Source organism: Pan paniscus, chromosome 6 (genome assembly GCF_029289425.2).
Source record: "Pan paniscus chromosome 6, NHGRI_mPanPan1-v2.0_pri, whole genome shotgun sequence".
NCBI lineage: Eukaryota > Metazoa > Chordata > Mammalia > Primates > Hominidae > Pan > Pan paniscus.
Window position 1 is genome coordinate 140,281,520 of NC_073255.2, and position 24,742 is coordinate 140,306,261.

Genomic DNA, 24,742 nt, shown 5'->3' on the forward strand with positions numbered 1-24,742 from the left:
TTTGATTATTCGAATGACTGATAGTTTTTTTCATTGCTACACAGTGATACTACTTATATGAGTAAAAGAATGATTAAAGAATAAAAATACAACATATTTGTGCATATGGAGTTGTGTACAAGAATGTTTTCTGCAGCCTTATAACAGTGAAAAGTACTTGTATGCAGTAAAAAATACATTTTGGTATATTCATAAATTTAATTCTATGTAGTAATTAAAAGAAATGCACTAAATCTATGTGTCATCATCAATAAATCTCAGAGGCAATTTTCAACAAAATGTGAGGCACAGTTGAATACTGAGAGGATTCAATTATTTAAAGTTTAAAAACATAAAACAATAGTATATGTTATTACATATATTTGTAGTAAAAGTATAAAACCACTCATGACAACAATACTGAGATCAGGATGGTGTTACCTCTAGAGAGAGGGAAATGAGACTAAGAAGGGATAGTAGAGGGCTTCTACTAACTGTATCTGCAATGTTTTAATTTGTAAAAAAAAGAACTGGCACAAAGACAGCAAAATGTGAAGATTTGATTATGCTGCTTAGTAAGTAAACTGGTGCTTGTTACATGATTGTACTTGTCTGTACATTTGAACTATATACCTCATAATAAAATATTAAATGCACAACAACTAAAGCCAGTATTCCCAACTGAAGGAAGTTAATGGCAGAGCAGGCAGAGGTTAACATGAATGCATGGTTAAGTGCTTGTGTGGTGACTGTGGAATTGTGAGGGCTACTAATGTTGGTCAATACAACTCCTTCACAGTGAAAACTCAGGTTTTCATCAAAATGAAATCACATTCAAATTGAAATCAAGGCCAGGCATGGTGGCTCACACCTGTAATCCCAGCACTTTGGGAGGCTAAGGTGGGTGGATCACCTGAGGTCAGGAGTTCGAAACCAACCTGGCCAACATGGAGAAAACCTGCCTCTACTAAAAAAAAAAAAAATTAGCTGGGAGTGGTGGTGCACACCTGTAATCCCAGATACTTGGGAGGCTGAGACAGGAAAATCACTTGAACCTAGGAGGCAGAGGTTGCAGTGAGCTGAGATCGCGCCATTGTACTCCAGCCTGGGCGACAAGAGTGAAACTCTGTCTCAAATGAAACAAAACAAATTGAAATCAGGGTTGTGTATGATCTACCACAAAATAGTGTGCAAAATAAATACCTATGTCCAAAGAGGTTGAAAATTCAAGAGCCTGTAATAAAAAGAAATTCTGGCAGCAAATGCAACCAAGTACCACCAAGGATGATATTAAAATGTTATGGTTTGACTGTTTTTGTCTCTTTCAAAATTCAAGTTGAAACTTAACCCCCAATACAAGAATATTACGAGGTGTGGTCCTTAGGAAGTGATTGATCATGTGGGCTCTGGAGCACTCACAAATGGGATTAAGTTATAAAAAGACTTAACAGAGGGAGTTCACCCCCTTTCATCCCTTCTGTCCCTTCCGCCATGTGAGGATACAGTGTTCCTCCTCTCTAGAGGATGATACAATAAGACACCATCTTGGAAGCAGAGACACCTGGCCCTTACCAGCTGGTGCGTTGTTCTTGGACCTCCCAGCCTCCAGAACTGTGAGAAATAAATTTCTATTGTTTATAAATTTCTGTCTGTGGTATTTTGTTATAGCAGCTCATATGAACTAAGAAATGGTAAATCTGGAGAAAGAATTTTGCAGCAGAACCTGAGAAATAAAGATGATATGTTTTTTGTTTCAGACTAGTAAGGTGGGTTGGCCACCTCTCATCTAGCTCTTTAGGGCCACTCTAGGAACTCATCAAAATACAAGAATGACTGGGCTGATGTATGAGTGGAGTTTGACACATCACAAACCCTACCACTGGCTTCCACCTACCCTAACTCCTCCAGATCATTACATGACAGCATTATAAAACCATTTGTAATCCAGGCAACATACCATGCTGCTTTAAGCCTCTGTGCCCATCCAGAGTTTCAATTCATTCTAATAAGAGATGTTGTTTCTTTCCCTTCACTCCTTCCATTTTCCCCGCAGCCTAATCATTCTATCTTCCAAACCCTTGTTCTGTCTTCTGCTTCTCTGTGAGGTCTCCCCTCACTTATAATCCTTTATGAAATGGGCCTATGCATGTTACTTGGTGTACACTTCCATTCTTCTATTCTAATAGAATCATTGATCTCCTCTTCTAGACTGTAAATTCCTTGAGACAATATCATACTCTGAATTCCCAGGACCTAGCTCAGTACTTGTATCTTAGCAGGTGCTCAGTAACTGGGAGGTGAATGAAATCTTCGAATGGGTATGTTATGATTATTGATAATGCATGCCATGCTTCCTCTCTGTCTTTCATCTTATAGATTATGTCTGCTTTGAACTTTTATTATTTTTTGTAGACATCATCTTCTTAGTCTTTTGTCCTAGTTCAGAAAGGTAATTTCTTCCTACATATGGCCCCTTGAAGAGAAAAGGAACAGGTAGACCTGAGGAAGGTCTAATAAGAATCAGACTCTAGTTTTTCTCCTGTTGCAGAAACTCAGTTTTACCATTGATTTTCCTGTTACCCCACAGGAGTTTGCTCAGCTGTCAATCAGGTGAATTATGATGATCAAGTCTAGGGATGTTTTATCACCTACAAGGCAGTGGTAACAAAATGTGGCCAATCACCACAACGGTCTGGGGAGGGCTTGAATTACTGGATTCAGGGCCTTAACCTGAACCTACCCAGTTAGGATTTCCATTGGGTGAGGCCTAAACAATGGGTATTCACTACTTGTGGATGTAAGCGTGTGTCTCTTACCCATGTATGTGGCAACCTTCTCTGGAGATTTCAGGGCAACAGAATGGTTTACACTGAAGCATAGCAGAGAAAACACTTAAAACACTAGGTATCTTTATCTTTAGTCTTAAGAGTCCTTTGGCTATCCCCAACATCAGGAATTCCTCGTGACACCCGTGAATCTGAGAGTATAAAGACAAGAGGGTGGTCACTTACCACTCCCTTATTTCTCCTTCTCCCAGAACCTCAAAATTCCTTCTATTTCATTAAGCAGAGCAATTATATTTATGTATTAAAAGTTCCTCAGGACATGCAGTTGATCAGCTAGATAGGTACTTGACATATTGAAAACACTGGCTTTCAACTCTGGCTAAACCTAGAACTTCCTTAGGTACTTTTATAAAACACTAATGCTTAGGCTCCACACCTGACCAACTAGAGCACAGCCTCCAGGAGGCAGGCTTGGGCATTTCTTTATAGCATCCTAAGATGATTTTAATGAGCAGTTCAAGTTGAGAACCACTGGCTTAGAATCTGAGAGAGAGAGAAATACATAAGAAAAATCACAAAGAAATATTTGAAAATGAAAACCAATTATAGATGTTGAAGAAATTAATACTGAATCAGTGACAAGATTAAAGCCTCATAAGATCATTTTTTAAAGTAAACTTTATATTATACATCATATATAGTATAATACAAAATAATAAATGTAATTGCCATAAGATGCTTACTGAAAAGTACATGAAATCAGTTTTGAAGAGAATTAAAATATAAGGTCATAATTTAGTAGTAAAAATAGCTTTTTCAAATTTGCCATTTTCATTTAGGGCATTGGTTCTCAGCCATGGCTGCACATTGGAGTCACCTGGGCAGCTTTAAATACTGATGCCTGAGTCTATTTCCAGGGATTCTGATTTAATTGGTCTGCAAAGCAGACAGGGATTGAGAGCTTAAGAAGCTCTCAGGTGATTCTATTGTACAGCTAAGGCTCAAAACCACTGACAAAGGAGATGGCAAAACAAACACCCTCACCCACCCATCCATGTACCCAGCACCCAAACAAAAAGAGAAAAACTAAATAGGGTGTAAATAAATTCTGTGCAATGCATTATAGCACTATCTTTACTTATGTGTGTCTGCAAAATATTTAATACAAATTACGAAAGAGTACTATTTAGCTTAGGTTTCTCAAGCAAAGTCTTGTTTCTATGCTTATATTCTCACAACAAAAGAGAGTTGTGTGGAGGTGGGCAGTGCAACATCCACTATACTTCAGGCAAATGCAGTCTTAACTGTCACAACCATTTCATTGTGGGTTTCAATTAGGAGCAAATCTCAAACAAATTTAGATCTCAAAACATAAGATGGATTTTCTAAAGCATTAAGATATGCACTATCTGTAGGGTTGCCAGAGAAAATATAGAAGGCTCAGTTAAATTTGCATATTAGATAATCAAGAAATAATCTTTTAGTATGTCTCAAATATTGCATGGGATATAATTATATTAAAAAGTATTCTTTGTCTCAACTTTAACTGGGTATCTTGTATTTTTCTTTGCTAAATCTGGCAACCTTAACTCTCTGTAGGTTAGGAAGAGACACAGAGAGGAGACGATTCTCAAATATTTTTGAGATACTGGCACCCTGGCTATAATCTATGTCCTTTTAGAGATAGCTGGTTGGTAGTTCAAGGACATTTCAACTGGGAAAGGAAAGGAGAAGATGTTGTAATGAAAGGCTGTCCTTTCGGGGGACTTTTTATTTGCATCAACAATGATTAAATAATTAAAGCCTCGAAGGCTATCAATAACCATCTTATCAGAGGCAGAGAGGCAAAGTAACCAAGGAACCAACACTAGGAGATCAAATAACCAGACTCTTACATGACAGATAATGAGCTTCCAGTGTGCTGATTGAAATTATAGATCACCAAATTGTAAAAGTACACAAATCCTTACATGAGAAAAGTCACTAAGATCACCTAAAGGGACACGTCTTCTGGCAGGTCCTCAAACACAAAATACTAATGACAGCAAAGCAAATTGACCTAGAGCCTCAAGGTCCATTTCGCCACCGGCAGGAAGGGAGGAATTTGAAGGTAACTTAGAACATTTTTCATCATAGATTTTTTTTTTTTTTTTGAGACACAGTCTCACTCTGTTGCCTAGGCTGGAGTGCAGTGGCGTGATCTTGGCTCACTGCAACCTCTGCCTCCTGGGTTCAAGCGATTTTCCTGCCTCAGCCTCCCGAGTAGCTGGGATTACAGGTGTGCGCCACCACGCCCAACTACTTTTTGTATTTTTTTGGTAGAGATTGAGGTTTCCCCTTGTTGGCCAGGCTGTTCTCAAACTCTTGACCCTCAGGTGATTTGCCCACCTTGGCCTCCCAAAGTGCTGGAATTATGGGTGTGAACCACTGTGCCTGGCCTCATCATAGATTTTAAAATCTAAATTTATCATAACTCCCTCACTTTGTAGATGAGAAAATGGATCCATCTACACTCACTTGGGGGTAAGAGGCTTATCCAAAAATATTTGCAAAACACAAACCCTGCCTCCTATTCAAAGTAGTCTTTAAACGGCATCTCTGATACTTATAAAATATTGCCATGATAAATATTTATAAATAAGAAATAACAAAATGGTAACAACATTTTAAACTTCAGACTAAGAGCCAAAGTCAGCTGCATGCCAATAATGAAGATTCACTGTGGTTTTGTGGTAGATGCTCTGAATTGGAGGTCATGATCAGGGTAGAGCCCTGGTTCTGTACCTTAAGTGTCTCAGTTGTTCTACATTGTTATGGCAGGGTCAACTACACCAGGGTTTTCAATGCCTTGCTGGCATGTCACAATCACCTGAGGAGATTAAAACCACAATTTCCAGGCCTTCTAGAGATTCCTTTTTTTTTTTTTTCTTTTGAGATGGAGTCTCACTCTGTCGCCCAGGCTGGAGTGCAGCGGTGCGATCTTGGCTCACTGCAACCTATGCCTCCTGGGTTCAAGCGATTCTCCTGCCTCAGCTTCCCAAGTAGCTGGGATTACAGGCATCCACCACCATGGCCAGGTAATTTCTGTATTTTTAGTAGAGATGGGGTTTCACCATATTGGCCAGGCTGGTCTCCAACTCTTGACCTCAGGTGATCTGCCCACCTTAGCCTCCCAAAGTGCTGGGATTACAGGCATGAGCCACTATGCCTGGCCCCCTCTAGAGATTCTAATTTAATAATTCTAGAATCTGTATTTTTTTAAAGCTCATGGAGTGAGACTGATGCACAACCTATTGGGAAAATAGATTGTGAGCCTCATGAAAGGAGAAACGCAATACTAATTTCTGTACAGTGATTGGCACTTAGGGCTAAAAAATGCTTGCTGAATGAACATATAAAAATAATTTGCCTGAGTCTTAGTTTCCTCATCTTTATTAACTTTTAAACCACTTTATTGAGATATGACTGACATACAAAAAGCTGTATATACTTAGTGTATACAAGTTGATAAATTTGGAGGAATCTATGCCATAAATATATCCATCACCTCCAAAAGTTTGCTTTTGCTCTTAATTTATTATTATTTTGTGATAAGAACACAAGATCTACCCTGCCAGTACTTTTTTTTTTTTTTTTTGAAACAGAGACTTGCTCTTGTTGCCCAGGCTGTAGTGCAGTGGCACCATCTTGGCTTACTGCAACCTCCACCTCCCAGGTTCAAGTGATTCTTCTGCCTCCGTCTCCTCAGTAGCTGGGACTACAGGTGTGTGCCACTACGCCTGGCTAATTTTTGTATAATATTTTTACTAGAGATGGGGTTTCACCATGTTGGCAAGGCTGGTCTTGAACTCTTGACCTCAAGTGATCCATCTGCCTTTGTCTCCCAAAGTACTGGGATTACAGGTGTAAACCCCTGTGCCCGGCCTGTTAGTGCATTTTTAAGTGGACAGCAGTGGGTGGTTAACTACAGGTACTATGCTGTACCGTAGATCTCTAGGATTTCTTCATCTTGCATATTTTAACTTGGTTTTCTTTGATTAATTTCTCCCCATTTTTCTCTCCTCCCAGTCCCTGGAAATAACTATACTATTCTCTGCTTCTATGTTTCCTTATCTTTAAATGTTTCCAGTGACAACATTCTGGGAACAGTATCTGGCAAGTTTCAAAATGCCAATTAAATCTCTTGGTGCTTAAACTAGCTAGAATGGATTCAGTTGTCTGAAACTAAGAGCCATCATCAGTAAAGTAATGCTTTTCTTTAAGTTTTGAAATCGTATTTTTCTCTGTGAACCAGAGTTATCAGAAAAGAGTGAGTAAGGGCATTCATCCATCTACTCAAAATAATTTACACATTTATAACTTTAATAATGCATATATTAACCTTTTAATCTCAAATATGCAAGCACACGCCCAAGCTTACTATATCTTTCACATGACTTCTCTATGGGCCTCAATATAAACAACAAAAATAAATTTTACTATGAATTTTTTCAACATTGCCCTGAGCAACAGGATGTGAACTTTTCTATAATGTACACAGCAAATAGCAAAAGTCTCATGAATTAGAACCCAGAAAAAAACATATTTTCACTTATGGCTTTATCAGCCTTTCCTAAAAGGAATTTGAAAAAGCTGTTTTCTATTCTTATTACTTTTTGGACTGTTAGCAAAAACCAGAATATATTATCTATCTGTTTTCCCTTATTAACTATCATTGATTAATTATAGTGGCTCAATATGTAGAAAGAGCAAAAGGCCCTAAGACCTATGCAAGCTGGTTTTGAATGTAGACTGTAAGCTCGATGAGGGCAGGACTGTTATTTCTGAGCATCAAGTGCACAGCCTGGCATGCAGCTGGCTACCAGACATTTGTTGGCTGAATGATCTTGAGTGAGTGGCAGGGGCCAAGGCTGCCATAGCATGTAGTCTTGTGCTGTGCCCATCCTTTCCCTCTTCTTTTATATTAGGTTGGTGCAAAAGTGATTGTGGTTTTTGCCATTACTTTCAGAGGCAAAAACAATACTTATCCACTCCCCTTAAACTCCTCTGCCAAAGGACTCTTACACGTTAATATCCGTAGAGGCAATACCACATGCAGAGCCTAGGGTTCAGGACTGTGTTTGAAGGCTGGATATGGCACTTTTTTTTTTTTTGAAATAGAGTTTCATTCTTGTAACCCACCCTAAAGTGCAATGGTGTGATCTCGGCTCACTGCCACCTCTGCCTCCTGGGTTCAAGCAATTCTCCTGCCTCAGCCTCCCAAGTAGCTGGAACTACAGGCACACGCCACCATACCTGGCTAATTTTTTTTATTTTTAGTAGAGATGGAGTTTTACCATGCTGGCCAGGCTAGTCTCAAACTCCTGACCTCAGGTGAGCTGCCCACCTCGGCCTCCCAAAGTGCTGGGATTACAGGCGTGAGCCAACGCGCCCAGCCAGAACTGGCACTTTAGAGCTTCATGTTTTTTTTGCAAGATATACAAGCTTTCTGTACCCTAATTTCCTTATCTGTTAATGGCAGCTGGGAGTACAGGTTATGGAATGACATAGACCTCAATTCAAGTCCTGGTTCTGCCACTATGGTGGGACATCTGGCGAGTTACTTGATCTAAGTAGGGTGACCAAGGTCCTGGCTTCTGCCTGCTGTTCCAGAGGATGGCTTTGGAGAGGATACTGGATTTGAAGTGGCTCTCAAATGATGGATAGAAGGCAAAAAGGCAGGCACGTGATTTTGCACAGAGATGTGAAAAGGTAAACACTAATAAGACATGTTCATGGAATACCAAAGGTACTGGTAGAAATCGTGCTTTGGGTGGTTACAGGAAATAAAACTGGAGAGGTCAAGTAGGATCAGATCTTTAAAGTCCATGAAAGGCAGGATGCAGGTTCCAATTTGCAACCATGGGCTCTTGTTATTTGACCATACCCCAGTCCTCCTTTGTCCTATACAGAGCTACTGCTCAAAATCACTCTACCACGGATAAATTATTCCATAACACTAAATAAGTTGAATCCCTTCCAGCACTAATTTGCTGTGACTCCCTAAATTAATAAATAGCAAGATTTATTTTCCAGCCAGAAACGTTTGAAAGATCTTTAACGCTCACAAGATATGCCTTTAGAATTTTCTTTGAGGTAAAAAGCTCAGTAATTCAAAGTGGTGCTTAGGTTTGAATGACAGATACTTTAATAGAAAAAAGTTCTCTAAGCAAAAATGAAAGAATAAGCTACTGGTTGACTAGTCATTTCTTTTTCCAACATAATATACACATGATAAAATTGCAAGTATTATGAAAGAACTAATAATGAAAAGCAATAGTTTTCCATCCCATTCTCCCCAACTCTAGTTCTATTTCCTGAAGCAGCCATTTTCTTTCTTTTTTTTTTCTTTCTTTCTGAGACAGGTGTCACTCTGTCACCCAGGCTGGAGTGCAGTGGTGTGATCATGGCTCACTGCAGCCTCAACCTCCTGCACTCGAGCTGTTCTCTTGCCTCAGCCTCTTGAGTAACTGGGATCACAGGCATGTGCCACCACAGCTGGCTAATTTTTAAAATTTTCTTCATAGAGAAAGGGTCTCATTATGGTGCCCAGGCCGATCTTGAACTCATGGGCTCAAGTGATCCTCCCACCTTGGCTTCCCAAAGTGCTGGGATTACAGGTGTGAGCCACTGCAGCCAGCCACCATTTTCTTAAAATCACTTTTGATATTAATTCTTCTGGTGAGTTTATTATTAACTCTAAATCAGAAATTCTCAGAAAAGGAAACTGGTATTTCAGGTGGGATTTGTATGGGATAGTTCTGTGCATTTAGCATCTCTCTTCTTGACATTAAATGCTAGTAGCATTCTCCATCCACAGGATACACTTCCCAATCTTTTCTGGAATCGAGAACTACTGCTCTAAGTAATAAAATTATATGGCTTTTTTTTTTTTTTTACTTATCAAGTTTAGACATTATTCACGAATGCTTACCATGAAAAACTAACTTTTTTGAGACAGGGTCTGGCTCTGTCACCCAGGCTGGAGTGCAGTGGCATGAGCTCGGTTCACTGCAACTTCCACTTCCTGGGTTCAATAGATTGTCGTGTCTCGACCTCTTGAGTAGCTAACACTACAGGTGCATGCCACCACACCCATCTAATTTTTGTATTTTTTGTAGAAATGGGGAATCACCATGTTGCCTAGGCTGGTCTCAAACTCCTGAGCTCAAGTGATCCACCCACTTTGGCCTTCCAAAGTGCTGGGATTACAGGCATGAGCCACTACACCCAGCCGAAATATTAACATTTTAGTCTCCTTACTCACTTCTATTTTTGCTAAATTATATTACTATTTTTAATTTCTTTACCTATAAAACCAATATATACTGATTTATTCTCCCTTTTCTCTTTCCTTCTGGAATTTCTATTCGACATTTGTTGGAGCTTCTCGTGTCATTGTGTGCTTTAACCTCTTACATTTTACAGCTTTTTATCTCATTGGGTTGATTACAGATAGTCTTCTCAGATTTAGCTTCCAGTTTAATAATCTACTTTTGGCTCTAATACATTAAGTAGGACATTAATTTTTAAAAAATATTTAAAGCCTATATTTTTCATTTCTATACTTTTTGAAATCAGCTTGTTCTAATTTCATAGTGTTCCATTTTCCCTTTTGTTTTCAATTCTCTTTATTCTTTCAATAATTTTTAACACACTTGTGATCTTGTTCATCTATTTCCATTGTTTTAAATTCTTGGGGATCTGATTCTTCTGCTTGTTCTGTTTGCTGACACTCCCTTGCAGTGATTTGTAGGTTTTTAAAATTCTGAGTCATATTTAATTATGGAAGGGGAGGAGTGGTTCTGTGGATGTTCCATGTACACTTAAGTCGTGATGTGTTTTTAGACACTTTCATGTCTACTCTTCTAGGGTTCTGGTGGTTTTAGTGGGTCCTGGACCTTTTCACTACTGTTGGTGTTTGTTTAATATGGTTTGAGGCTTCTGAACCACAGAGGAAGTATAATTTTGAACCTAATTTCTGAATGAGGCACAGGCCCAGGGTTTTGATTGTTCAAGGGTGACTTTCTTTTTTTAACTTTCACTCAAGGCCTGCAAGACTTCCTTGTTTCCCTAAGTAGTGGTTAGAGTTTGCCTAATACTCTACTAATGGACTAGACAGGTCTTTAGAGCTCCAGGCTTATCCAGTGTTTCAATTCCATGGTCCTGGTCTCCTGTGGGCCTGAAGCCAAATTTTCTTTCCAGGTTTGAATGATACAACTTCATCATTCAACACTCTAGGGTCTATATTCCACAGAAAAATTCCTATGGCTTGGGCTGCATGTAGGATTTCTTATTATTATTGTTCTTTTTTAAACATTTTTCTCTGCATTCTTCTGACAGTCTTTATTTCAAGGTTATTTGAACATTTGTTATGTTTTATCCTTCATTTTTGTGTGTTTGTCCTGGAGGGAGATCTGAATGAGTCAGCTTCGCCCTCTATGTTGCTAGAAGTCCCATCATCATCAGCATCATCATTTTTTTAGGCTAGTCAAGTGAAGCAGTGGGAATGTAGAAGGAACAAAGAAATCAGTAACTGGTTGTGATAAATTAGTTGTAAATACCACTGCACTTGGACCAGGAAGAATTTCCATTATTTCTATAACTATGTGAATATTGTTCACTGCTACTTCTACCTATAAAAGGAAATGTACTTAATTCTTCTTAAAGTCATTCTTCTTGAGCTCACTATCTGCCCTAATTTGTATTAATTTTTTCTTTCTTTCTTTTTTTTTTTTTTTGAGACAGATTCTCACTCTGTCACCCAGGCTGGTGTGCAGTGATGCGATCTTGGCTCACTGAAAGCTCCGTCTCCTGGGTTCATGCCATTCTCCTGCCTCAGCCTCCTGAGTAGCTGGGACTACAGGTGCCCGCCACCACACCTGGTTAATTTTTGTATTTTTAGTAGAGACAGGGTTTCACCGTGTCAGCCAGGATGGTCTCGATCTCCTGACCTCATGATCTGCCCATCTCGGCCTCCCAAAGTGCTGGGATTACAGGCGTGAGCCACTGCACCTGGCCTGTATTAATTTTTTCTAAGCCTGGTGAACATCTGTCAACCTACAGTTTATTTCATTGCAATTGTGGATTAGCTCCACTCTTTCTAATTCCACAGCTTCCTCCTCCTTGCTTTATACCCTCATTTTGCTGGAGCGCATCCTCAGGCAACTGCTTTAGAAAAGGTACTCAGAAGTAAACGGCCTGAGTCTTTGAATGTCTGAAAATGTCTTCATTTAACCCTCACACTTGATAAGTTACTGACAATATGATTCTAAGTTCAAAATCATTTTTCCTTACAAATTTAAAGCCATTGCTCTATTAAAATCCAGTTTCCTCATGAGAAGCCTTATGTCAATCTTAAACGACTTTATTTTTCCTTTCAGAAAGTTTTAGGAATCTCTGTGTATTCTTGACTTGGAAATTTTGTAACAATTGTATCTCTGCATGTTTTTTCATTCACTTGATGGGCCTTTTAACCTCACACTTTTCCTCAACTACAGGAACTTTTTTCCTAGCATTTAATTGTCAATTTCTTACCTTTTATTTTCTTTGTTTTCTATCTCAGAAAACAAAGATTTTCTTACTGGATTGCTTCTGTCTCTCCTCTTTTCTAGCATATTCTTTCTTTCTTCAAAATTTGGTTGTGCATTCCAAGAGATTTATTATTTTTATTTATTTTTTGAGACAAAGTCTCGCTCTATTGCCCAGACTGGAGTGCAGTGGCGCGACCTCGGCTCACTGCAACCTCTGCCTCCTGGGTTCAAGTGATTCTCCTGCCTCAGCCTTCTGAGTAGCTGGGAGTACAGGAGTGCGCCACCACGCCCAGCTAATTTTTGTATTTTTAGTAAAGACGGGGTTTCACCATTTTGGCCAGGCTAGTCTTGAACTCCTGACCTCGTGATCTGCCCACCTCAGCCTCCCAAAGTGATGGGATTACAGGCGTGAGCCACTGCACCCGGCCCATTCCAGGAGATTTAAAAATCATTATTGTTATTATTATTATTATTTAGGCTAGTCAAGTGAAGCAGTGGAAATGAAGGAACAAAGAAATCAGTAACTGGTTGTGATCAATTAGTTGTAAACACCACTGGACTTGGACCAGGAAGAATTTCCATTATTAGCCTTCTAGTAAATTATTTTTATTTTAGTTATTTAAAAAAATGTTCAACATCTTTTTTATTTTCTGATTGCTCTTTCTGAATAACATCATGCTTTTGTTGTATGGAAACAACAACTCTAATCATGCTAAGAGTGCTCATATTTTTTAAAAAAGGTGATTTTCTTTTCCCTGAATGATCTCTCCTCTGGCAATAGTAATTGTTTATCTTGATGTTTCTTTTTCATGCTTCTTCATATGTCAGGTTATTCTTGGTTATATAATTTCTTTATAAATTAAGGATTTCGTTTGTTTTTCTGGTTGATTTGTGCCACTTTCTTCCACTGTCATGTATATAAGTGTCTCCGGGATAGGACTCTTCCCTGAACGAAATGAACATTAACAGCCTTTGTGTACCGGAGTGGGCTTTGTTGATAGCTAGTTATACTTTGGGGTGAAGAGGCAAGAGCTAGCCTTCTAGCCAGGGCCCACCCTCTTTCTAAATGCCAGAAAGAGAAAAGATTTACTCTATGGTGCCAATACTCTAGAAAAGCCCTACTTCACTATAACTAGTCCATGAAGACTTTCCATTAATCTCGTTGCTCATGCATGCTCTCCATTGCTGCTAACTCCATACAGGGGGTTCTTTCTAGGGGATCACTTACACTCCGAGGGTGGTCCTTTTTGTACCAATTCTTGGTTCTGTTTAATCAGTAATTTGCTTCCAAGCATTTTCATATCCCATTATCTTCAGAGTTCTTTCCCCTTTGTATCTTTTACGGTCATTTTAATGGAGTTATAGGATAGGGAGTAAGCAAGTACTTATGCTTGGCCTGTCATCTTTAACATTTGACTTGTTATTACTGACCATTTTGTAAACTGGGCATTTGTACGCTAAAATTTATAAAACACATTTTAATATAAAATATATAGGTGTATGGAGAAAGTTTTGAAAGTTTACCATAACATGGTAAACAGAGGTTATGTTTGATGGTAGAATTATGCGTAATTTAATTTTTTTTTGCTTATCTGTATTTTCTAAAATTTCCATAGTAGGCACTATTATTTTAGCAACACACATTATAAGCCTAAGTGTTAAGTGTTGATAATAGGAGTAATAGTTAAGATATTTTCTGCTATCGTCTCAGGAAAGAAGTGGGCAAATTCAGGAGACCCTTGGCATTTGAGACGAAAGCGCAAGTTAGGTCCAGAGACCCCTGAGAATCCTGAGATTTGAGACCAGCATTAAGTGAAAGGGGAATAGGCGAGTTTCTGGACTGATTTAACAAAATCAGGCTTATGATTTTGTTACATGCTTCACATACAACCCTAAGAGGCAGGTACTATTTTCTAAACTACCTATTAAACGTATCAGGTCCCTTCAGATTTGCTCCCCACTGATAGTTGAAACCCAAACTGCTAAGCATCTACTGAATGAATCATAAACCAATACCACCAATACCAATACAAGGAGCCAGGTAGTTAATGAAAATGACAGAAGTGGACAAGGTGTCTAAGCCAATCTAGAAAGCATGTGCCAAGCCCAAAGTGGTCAGCTACTATCCAGGTATTGCTGAATGTTGGGTAGGGCTTCCATTTAAAACTTTTCTTTAGACAGTCTCTTCAATAAACGGTGCTGGGAAAACTGGCTATCCACATGCAGAAGAATGAAATTGGATCCTTTTCTCATACTATATGCAAAAACCAACTCAAAATGGATTAAAGACTTAAAAGTTGAGACCTAAAACTGTAAATCTACTAAAAGAAAATGGGGGAAAACTCCATGATGCTGGTCTAGGCAATGATTTTCTGGATATGGCTCCAAAGTCACAGACAACAAAAGCAAAAACAGACAAATGGGATGGCATCAAACTAAGGCTCTGCACAGCAAAGGAAACAACAAAATGAGGAGACAACCCGCAGAATGGGAGTAAGTATTTGCAAACCACACATCTGACAAGTGCTTAATATCTAAAATATATAAGGAACTCAAACAACCCGATAGCAAGAAAACAAATAACACAATTAAAAAATGGGCAAAGGACCAGAATAGATATTTCTCAAAAGACGCAGAAGTGGCCAAGAGGTACATGAAAAAATGTCCAGCATTACCAATATTTAGGGAAATGCACTTTAAAAACACAATGATACATAACGTCACCTGTTAGAATGGCCTTCATCAAAAAGATGAATGATAACAAGTGTTGGTGAGCATGCAGAGAAAACAGAACTCTTACACATTGTTGGTGGGAGTGTATATTAGTACAACCATTATGGAAAATGCTATGACAGTTCCTCAGAAAACTGAAAATAGAACTACCATATGATCCAATAATCCCACTTCTGGGTATATATCCAAAGGAGTTGAAATCAGTATGTCAAAGGGATACCTGCATTCCCATGTTTATTACAGCATTATTCACAATAGCTAAGACATGGAACCAATTTAAGTGTTCATTGATGGATGAATGAATAAAGAAAATGTGGTACATAGACACAGTGTAATATGATTCAGCCTTAAAAAAGAAAGAAATCATGTCATTTGTGATACTATGGATGAATCTGGAGGATATGATGCTATGTGAAAAAAGCCAGGTACAGAAAGACAAATACCACATCATCTCACTTACATGTGGAATCTAAAAAACTCACAGAAATAGAGAGTACAATGGTGTTGACCAGAGGCTAGGTCATGGGTGGGAGGGAAGGAATGGGGAATTGTTGACTGAAGGGTACAGAGTTTAAGATAGACAAGAATAGGTTTTGAGAGCGATTGCACAGCAGGAGGACTGTGTGTTTTGTTGGGTCTGCACATTGCTTCATGAAAATCTGCATTGGTTTCCAACATTTAAAAATTGAGAAAGTTTTTATTAAAATGTAGTTTCAAGTTCTCCTTCCAAACTCATGTTCTATATGAAGTTCTAGAATAGGCAAAACTAATCTATGGTGATGGAAATCATAACCGTGACTTCAGCCCTCTATATCCACAGGAGAGTGGTGCCAGGACCCCACAAGGATATCAAAATCCACAGATGTTCAAGTCCCTAGTTGGCCCTCTCTATCTGCAGAACCTGTGGATACAAAGGGTCAACTGTATATTTAAAAAAAACTAAGAGTAAATTTCAAATTATAAAAACCAGGTAAGTAAGCAGGTTGGTGGATATGTTAGCTTGATTTAATAATTCTCCATTGTATACACATATCAAAACATCACATTGTACCCATAAATATATAAAATTATAATTTGTCAGTTAAAATATTAGTCATAATTTTAAAAAATTTTCTTTATATTGAGATTTTTTTTTTTTTTTTTTTTTTGAGATGGAGTCTCACTCTCGACTCACCGCAACCTCTGCCTCCCAGGTTCAAGCAATTCTCCTCCCTCAGCCTCCCAAGTAGCTGGGATTACAGGCATGTGCCACCACACCCAGCTAATTTTCATAATTTTAGTAGAGACAGGGTTTCACCATGTTGGCCTGGCTGGTCTTGAACTCCTGACTTCAAGCGATCCACCCACCTCAGCCTCCCAAAGTGCTGGGATTACAAGTGTGAGCCACCGTGCCCAGCTATATTGAGATTTCATGCACACATAGTGAACTATACAGATCAGTATATGGTTTAATGAGTTTACTGTGCATTTCAGACTACTAGAAATAGAATCTTTCATTATCTAGAAATTTCCCTTCTGTCCCTACCCAGTCAATCTCTGATGTGTTGGCAACTATAGTTCTGATTTCTATCACCATAGATCAGTTTTGCCTATTCTAGAACTTCATCAGGAACATGAATTTGGAAGAAAAACTTGAAAATACATTTTAATAAAAAATTTCTCAATTTTTAAATGTTGGAAACCAATCCACATTTTCATGAAACAATGTGCAGACCCAACAAAACACACAGGTTCAACTATGCTCAACAGCAACACAACCACTTTGTGTCTGGTCTGCAGTATAAACTAAGAATACATTTTGCATAAGTTTATTATGATTTCTTTCATGACTATTGGTTTGGGTGCTACCTGACAGTTTTTATTCTTTAGCAACTAGCAGCACATTTCTTAGAACAGGAGGGGCAGACTTATCTTCTGGGCAACAAGGAGAAAGGGAAACCGAAGCCCTCTCTGCGCCAGCCTTGGGGGAAAGGAAGCACAAGGGGAGGAATTGGAAGAGGCTAATTTGGAGAGGAAAGGAAAGCTGGGGGGACTATCCAGGAGGTATAACAAGGAAGAAAGAGAACACAGGCTGCTGCTGTTTCAACTAAACAGTAAGAAACTCCATCTTCACATCACCTTACAAGTATCCCACTGAAAAGGGGCCCTGTGTGATCTTTAGCACCCTCTCAAACTCTTGCCCACTGCTCCTTTCCTTGCTGTGGTCATTTTCTTTGCCTTTCCACCTTGTCACTCTGCTCCAGTCACACGGACTTCCTTGCTGTCTGTTGTTGTTGTTGTTTGTTTGTTTGTTTGTTTTGAGACAGAGTCTCACTCTGTTGCCCAGGCTGGAGTGCAGTGGTGCGATCACAGCTCGCTGCAACATCTGCTTCCCAGGTTCAAGTGATTCTGGCACCTCAGCCTACCGAGCAGCTGGGATTACAGGCATGCGCAACCATGCCCAGCTAATTTTTGTGTTTTTAGTAGAGATGGGATTTCACCATGTTGGTCAGGCTGGTCTCAGACTCCTGGCCTCAAGCGATCCACCTGCTTTGGCCTCCCAAAAGTGCTCGGATGATAGACGTGAGCCACTGCAGTTGGCCTCCTTGCTGTTTTATGAACATGCCAAGCACTTGTCTGCCTCAGGGACTTTGCACTGGCCAGGATGCTCTACTCCCAGATAGACTCGTAACTTCCTCCTTCACCACCTTCCGGTCTATGCTCAATATCACTTTCTCAGGGGAAGCTTTTTCTGACCACCTTCTTTCAAAAATTTCACAGACAACACCTCTACCACCTTCTTTCTAGATGTATTTTTATCCATAGCACTTAACACTATCTAACCTACATGATGGTTTACTTCTTTATTTTCTGTCTCCCTTCCCCTCTTCATAAGAATGTAAGCTACATGAAGTCAGGGGCATAGGGGGAACTCATTAGATATTTGTTGGATAATGAATGACTCTAGGAAGAAAGGAAGGAAATAATAAAGCAAGAAAGGAAGCAATGAAAACCCTTGTTACCTTTGAGATTGTTGTTAAAAGTGTTCAATAAACAGGCACTGGCTAAGAAATTTTTACCATTTCTAATTATTTTGCAAAATTGTAATGCTTTTTGGAAGTAAAGATTTAAAAAGCAAACTAATAATAATCTTAAGGACTAGCACAACACTATTCTTATTATCTTAAGAAACTAGATGTATGGAAGGATACATTTTTATTTATAAACACATAAATGGGCCATTGAGTTTAGTAATAATTAAGTTTCCATTAGAGTTGAAATTATGACAAATCTACCTTTTCCTGGTACATTTCTTCCTACTTTAATTCATTTTAAGAAGTAGGTCAGGAATAAATTATGAAATAACAAACAGCAAGTGCCCAATACTACTAAATCTTTGGGAACAACGATCAGCAATAAACATATAAAATGACTCCAATCCTAGAATTTTGTTTTGTTTGTTTGTTTACTGGCAATGAGTACCACCAGCTCTAGGTGGCTGGAGAGGTGGGGGCTGAGCTAGTTTTGTAGGTCTGCATTGGATTTTTGACATCAGGTAAAGCCTACTCCTCTGAGATATAGAGGTAAAGAACTTTACTGCCAGTAGCTTTCCACTCCAGGAAAAAAAATGCTTCAACCTAAGCTGTGATTTAGAATTAAGTCAGGCCCTGGGATTGGCCAATGCTGGATTAGACCAAGTGTGTCCAGGCTGCCAGTTCACCCCTGGAGACAGCACTGCATGCACTGTGTATGGAAGGCTGCAGGGAACATGAGGGAATCAAGGGCCATAAGCCCACATTTGTCAACATGGAGCAGGTGGGATATGGTGATCTGCCTGCATTTTAGCAAGCTTGAGAACAGGCTTATAGCAGAGATAAGACTAATCGAGAAAGAAAAGAGAGAAATTAAGTGTAGCTCCTGGTAACCCACGTGCCTCTTACCCTTGTCAGTTTTTCTTCCTTAATGCCTTTCCATTTTTGGTCAACTCATGTCTGTCTTACCGATTTGACAGTCACATATACATACTGTTTTTTGTCTTCTAGGTATTTTGGGAAATGAAAGGTAGTAGGAGATTAAAAGAAGAGTAGGGTAAACAAATACCTTTCATGGATTACAATTTAGTAAGTCCTAACTCCAAATTTAAGAAGAATTTTCCAAGTGTGAAAATCTACAGAATTTACAATGTAATGGCAACATGACTAGGTCCCAAGAAATAATTAAGGTAAACAATGTGCTCTTTTTCTCCTCTCCCAGTTCTGGTAACTCAATAGTCTTCAACTACTTGAGAAGGTGTGAGGATCATTTTTTATCTCAGTTTGGACACTGAAGTTCACATTTCAGCTACGATCAAGTTGATCATGCTTATCCCCTGCTGACACCTTTCTTCCCCACCTCAACAAGTCACAGATCACTTCAAGGAGAAAATTTCAAGAGGCTATTAAACACTGGCATGGATACTCAGAGCAGAGATGTTATCGTCTCTGGGGACCTTTAGGAACAGCTGATCATCCTGGATAGGCAGAGGTACACCTAATTCAGTCCATCAAAAACTACTGGGTGCTGCAAAGTCAGCAAAGCATTGTGGGATATCAAAAAGGTGAGCAGGCACAGCAGCTCCCCCTGAATAACCTGAAATGGCTTGATCTGGACTGCTTCTGAGAAAGGCATGTTTAGGTTTGGTTACCACAGAGGAGGTGCAATGCTGGGCCAGGCTATGTTTAACAGGGACTCTGTGGGCCTGCTTTCCATACTAAGATGACACAATCTTAGAATCAGTTCTTAGCAATCACTTAACCCAGTGATTCTCAATCCTGACTGGAAATTAGTATTTGCTGGGGTTACTTTTAAAAAATAAAGATGCCTGGGCCTATGCCAGTCCATTATCTCCTCCCCACCTTCATCACTCTTTTTTTTTTTTATTTTCTTTGAGACGGAGTCTCGCTCTTGTTGCCCAGGCTGGAGTACAGTGGTACAATCTCGGCTCACTGCAACCTCCACCTCCTGGGTTCGATTCTTCTGTTTCAGCCTCCCGAGTAGTTGGGATTACAGGCATGTGCCACCACGCCCGGCTAATTTTTATATTTTTAGTAGAGACAGGGTTTTGCTATGTTGGCCAAGCTGGTCTCGAACTCCTGGCCTCAAATGGTACACTCTTCTCGGTCTCCCAAAGTGCTGGGATTACAGGTGTGAGCCACTGAGCCTGGCCCACACTTTCACTATTGAAAACGATTGTATTCTGGAGGGCCATGAGGGAGGGGACAGGTCTTTTTCAAAATCTAGGGAACACTAAGGACTTTATCCTCAGAATAAATCTGATTAATAATCAGAATCTCTGTTGGGTTTTTTTCTAAATAAACTCCCAGGCAATGCAAATGCAATGGAATTACACATTGATTGCTGAGAACCACTGGTCCCATAAAACACCCTCATTTTGTACATAGAAAAATTAAGGTCCAAAGAATTTAACTGACATGTGACTTGCCCAAGACCATATGCCTGGTTAGTGGCAGAGCTTGGCTTAAAACCATGATCTCCATTAATTTACAAATCCAATAAGCATCTATTAAGTACATTCTAGGGTTGTTGGCCCACCACCTAGTTGCCACTCAAGAATACTGTAAGTCAAAGCTGGTTGATAGCTAAGGATATCTTAGGCTGATCCTGATCCAAGTTAAAAGGTAAGTGTAAGGTGTGATGGTTCTGGCATTCTATCTTACACTTTTCTTCCAAATAGTGGTGTGTGATTTAGACCTCTGGAAATTTTGAGGAATCCTTTGATCTGGATAAAACCCATCACTACCTCTGACCCACTCTCCTATTTACTAGTTCCAGGGGGCCATCTACTTACCCAGATCCAATGTGCAGCACAAAAGTCAGGACAGGGGACAAGATCCCCCGCTGGGAGCTCCAGTGCAGTTCACTGAAGCCTTGATCACTGAGGCTGAGAGCAGGAGAAGGGAGAGCTCGCTCCTTGGCCCTTTGTATAGAAGAAGAAAAGGAAGTTAATTCAGCAGTTGTTGGTTTGTTTTTTGAAAGAAGCTATGTCCAAAATATTTCTTAACGCTGTCCTTGCATTCCTAATACCAACCCACTCCCTTCCAAGGCACAGCTACTGCTATCACAGTGGCTTACATGGGATAGACTAATTATATATAATTTTATCTTCTTCCTAAGGGTGAACTGCTAGGATGTGAGAACGATATAGTTCAAGTTTTGAACTCAACCATTCCCATATGTAGCAATTCATGAATACAAGTTTGCATATGAGAAATTGTGTCCGGAATGGGGCATCATCAGTAGTGGGAGCAAATCCTCTTAGAGCACTTGCCTTGAAAACAGCAAGAAAAGTAGAAAAATGAGAGACTCATAATGTTCAAGATAAGAGTTGATCTTGATCAATTAAAAACTTAATTAGGCTAATCTGTCTTTAGTCTTTTACAAAGAATACAATTATTCCTTCCCATTCACAGAATACTTACTCAAGGGGCCATGTATTTATTCTATTTGAAAGTAAATTAAGTCATATCCACTCAGTTTGTGAATTTACCCACATTGCTTCATTTCCCTTTCCCTCCATCTACCTATCCTCTGACTAATTCGCTGACCCGTTCTGAAGCGAGCTTTCATAACCTGGGCACCAGGAATCCTCTGAAAGGTGTACAAGATTTTGAATGGGTGAGCTTTTTAATTTTTTTTCTGGGGTAAGTCCCTAGTGTCCTCCAGATTTTGAAAGAGTCCTGTCCCCTCCTTCATAATCCTCTAGAATACAACTGTTTTCAAGGGTGAAGGTGGGGAGAAGATAATGATGTTGATAGTTGTTGGTACCTACAATAAAACATTTTATGAAGTTGGTCCTGGAACTAGTCTTCAAAAGAAGGATTAAAAGAGTTCATGAAATTGGATCTATCCTCCAACAGAATGGACTTACATAAAATGTACTCTGAGTCACAAAATGATTAAATTTATCCATGCTGTGTCTTTTGTGCAAGATTTCACTAGTTTGAAACCAAAAGAAAGGAAAATCATCATCTTATTTTTAACTTTATTAACTTAATGATAATGAGAACACCTGGAGATACGGACGTACTTCCTATTTATCATGATTTCCCTAGAAAACTGTTTCACTTGGGTTACTAAAATGCAGACTACCTGCAACGGTAGAAAAATTAAGATACCAGGGGGCAACCCATGATATTTAGAATGAGTTGAAAACTCAACTGACTTTGATTGTCAATTAAATAGGCAGTGCACACCTGCATCTACACCTCACAAGGCAATCCATTGATTGTTAGAAACTTCCTCAGTCTTCCATTCTTCTGTTCTTAGCAAAGCGCCTCTATGCGAAAAGCACTCAAACACTTGTTGGATTGAGTCAATTCTTTTGGTTTCACTCATAAATTAATGAGGAACGTGTAACTCTGTATAGTTTCAGAGTAGTTAAAGAGAGAAAAAAAGAAATGCTACATAAGAGAATTGGGGCTTCAGGTGTTACCTAATAGACTAGAAAGCTTTCCAAGAGTGCACTTAAGATATGAGCTATAGCAACCTTACCTAGGGAATTCTTCACCCTAAGTTTCTTTCTAATGCAAATTAGTTTGAATTTCTCTCTCCTCCCTCCTGTCCTCTGCCTGAAAGTCTTCTGATACAAAGCAATACTACCGTAATTAGAAGGAATGCCTGACAAAAATACATTTTAAATTTCATTTTCAAAAAGGTTGATACTTCGTATTGCATACTCCGAATTCCCCTGCATTTCTATGCTGTAAATTCCTAAACTTTAGATAATACATTTATATCTAGTGCACATTGTTCAGTTTTCAGATAGGAAAAAGCTAAATCTCAGTCTGTGCCCGCAAAAAGTTGCTATTTTTTGTTGTTTTAAGAGTCTCCATGAATGTTGTTTAAATTCTAGAATCCACAGTACTCATCGAAGCTAGGAAAAGAATTTTGCCCACCCCACAGCGTATCTGAGGCTTTCTTCACAGCTAGCTGATCGGATCCTTGCAGCTGTTTCTTCTGTAGGTCTCGGAGCTCATTGAGAACGTCCAGCACGCCTTCCCGGCGGGGCCCGGCCCAGGTGCGCACTAGATGAGGCAGTCAACCAAGTCAATTGGTTCCCGATCAACTAAATCTCTCCTAAAAATAAACACTGCCGCGAGCTTCGAGAGTCCAGCGTGTCAGAGCCTCTATGATGGCAGAGCACCTGCCGCGATGCCTGATTGATAGGGAGAAGGATTTCCCGTGAGGGGGCCGATACCAAATTTTAGGGCTGTTAGGCTCTGAGCAGTCCCTTCGTGACCGGATAAGTCAGAGACCCGGGGTTTGAGCCTTGCCCGGCGCTGAGCGGAGGGCCCAGTTTCGGGACCACAGCCTCGCTCCCTGGGAGCTCCGGGCGGCCAATGCCGGGCAAGCCCAGCCCGGCACAGGAGGAGGCAGGGCCGGTCTCCGGAAAGAGGGCCAGAGGCAGAACTGAGGGCCTGGTTTTGTGTAATTCGATTTGGATACAAACAGGCCAGACACAAACTGGAAACGGCAAAGGGCTGGATTAGCACCGAAGGGATTCGAGGAGGCAAACGTGAAGTAAAAATGCTGTGTGGAGCTGCAGAGGGCAAGGGGACAGGGGTTGCAAAGGAAAGAGCTTCGTGAGACTTTCTCCTTCCCGTCGTAGAGACCAGCAGAGTGCGGGCAGGTCAGCCCTGTCACCTGTTCGTTTAGGGAAAAAGCGCGACATGAAGCCCGGGAGACAGGGGCAGAGGCGGTGACAGCTAGGGCCCCTGCTCGGGTGGGCCCGCGGGCCTCAGCTCAGCCCCCTCCCGAGGGACCGCGACCCCCGGCCCCGCGGCCGCCCGCGCGCACTCACCAGCCCGGGCTGCCCTGGGCGGAGCCGCCCCGCCGCGCTCCACAGCCGCTGCCTCTTCGACGCGCGCGCTGCCTCCAGGTGCGGCTCTAGGAGGAGGCGCCGCGGGCAGTGCCGGCCGCGCCCCGCGACTCCCGGTAATCCGAGCCCGCCCCGCCCCGCCCCGCTAGGGCCAGGCCCCGCCGCCACCCTCCGCGCTGGGACGCCGGGGCGCGGGCATCCCTGCCGCCTACGGGTCTCTTCCCAAGCACCTAGAACTTTCCAAAGTGTGCTTGGAATTTAACACCTTGGTCGTCGAGCCCCGCAAATGTACTCTGATGAGACCGGCTTTCTTCCCATACCGCCCAGGAGTTTCTCCAGGTGGCATTCCTGTCGCCTTGAGGAGGAACATCAGTAGAGGCTCGAGGCTGAAGCAAACACAATACACAAGGTATAGCGTTCAAGTGGAAAACATTGCGTATTATGATTTTAAAATGAAAAAAAACCCAAAAAACCTGACTTATCTTTTCAATTACAAACATTATAGAGACTCCGATTCGTACAGGAACATTTCGAAAACAGGAAATCCTGAGGACAATGTGAGTATGAGGTTTTTTTTTTTTAAATTTTCAAAAATCTTTGATGAACTGCCTTTGGTTAACACTTTGTTTGCAAATATTGACTATTTATTGCACGACAAGGCAATGCATGATAGGTTATTTTCTGGGCATTTAAGTTAGAATTTATAAAACAACTTTTGCTTTTTATTAAGTAGAATAATGTAACATGTTACCCCAAGCTGGGAGAATTGCTTGAGCCCAGGAGTTTGAGACCAGCCTGGGCAACAAAGCGAGACT

At 40.4% G+C, this 24,742-nt stretch overlaps 1 protein-coding gene across 1 annotated transcript in view; it reads right to left on the reverse strand.

Annotated features, from left to right (window-relative positions):
- Positions 1 to 24,111, reverse strand: part of SLC26A5 (solute carrier family 26 member 5) — a 78,086-nt gene extending 53,975 nt beyond the window's left edge. The window contains exons 1-2 of the mRNA XM_034964701.4: positions 23,910 to 24,111; positions 20,898 to 21,026 (exon numbers count right to left, since the gene is read on the reverse strand). The gene's annotated coding sequence lies outside the window, so the exon portion shown is untranslated. The remainder of the gene's footprint in view (positions 1 to 20,897; positions 21,027 to 23,909) is intronic.
- Between the last annotated feature and the right edge of the window lie 631 nt (positions 24,112 to 24,742).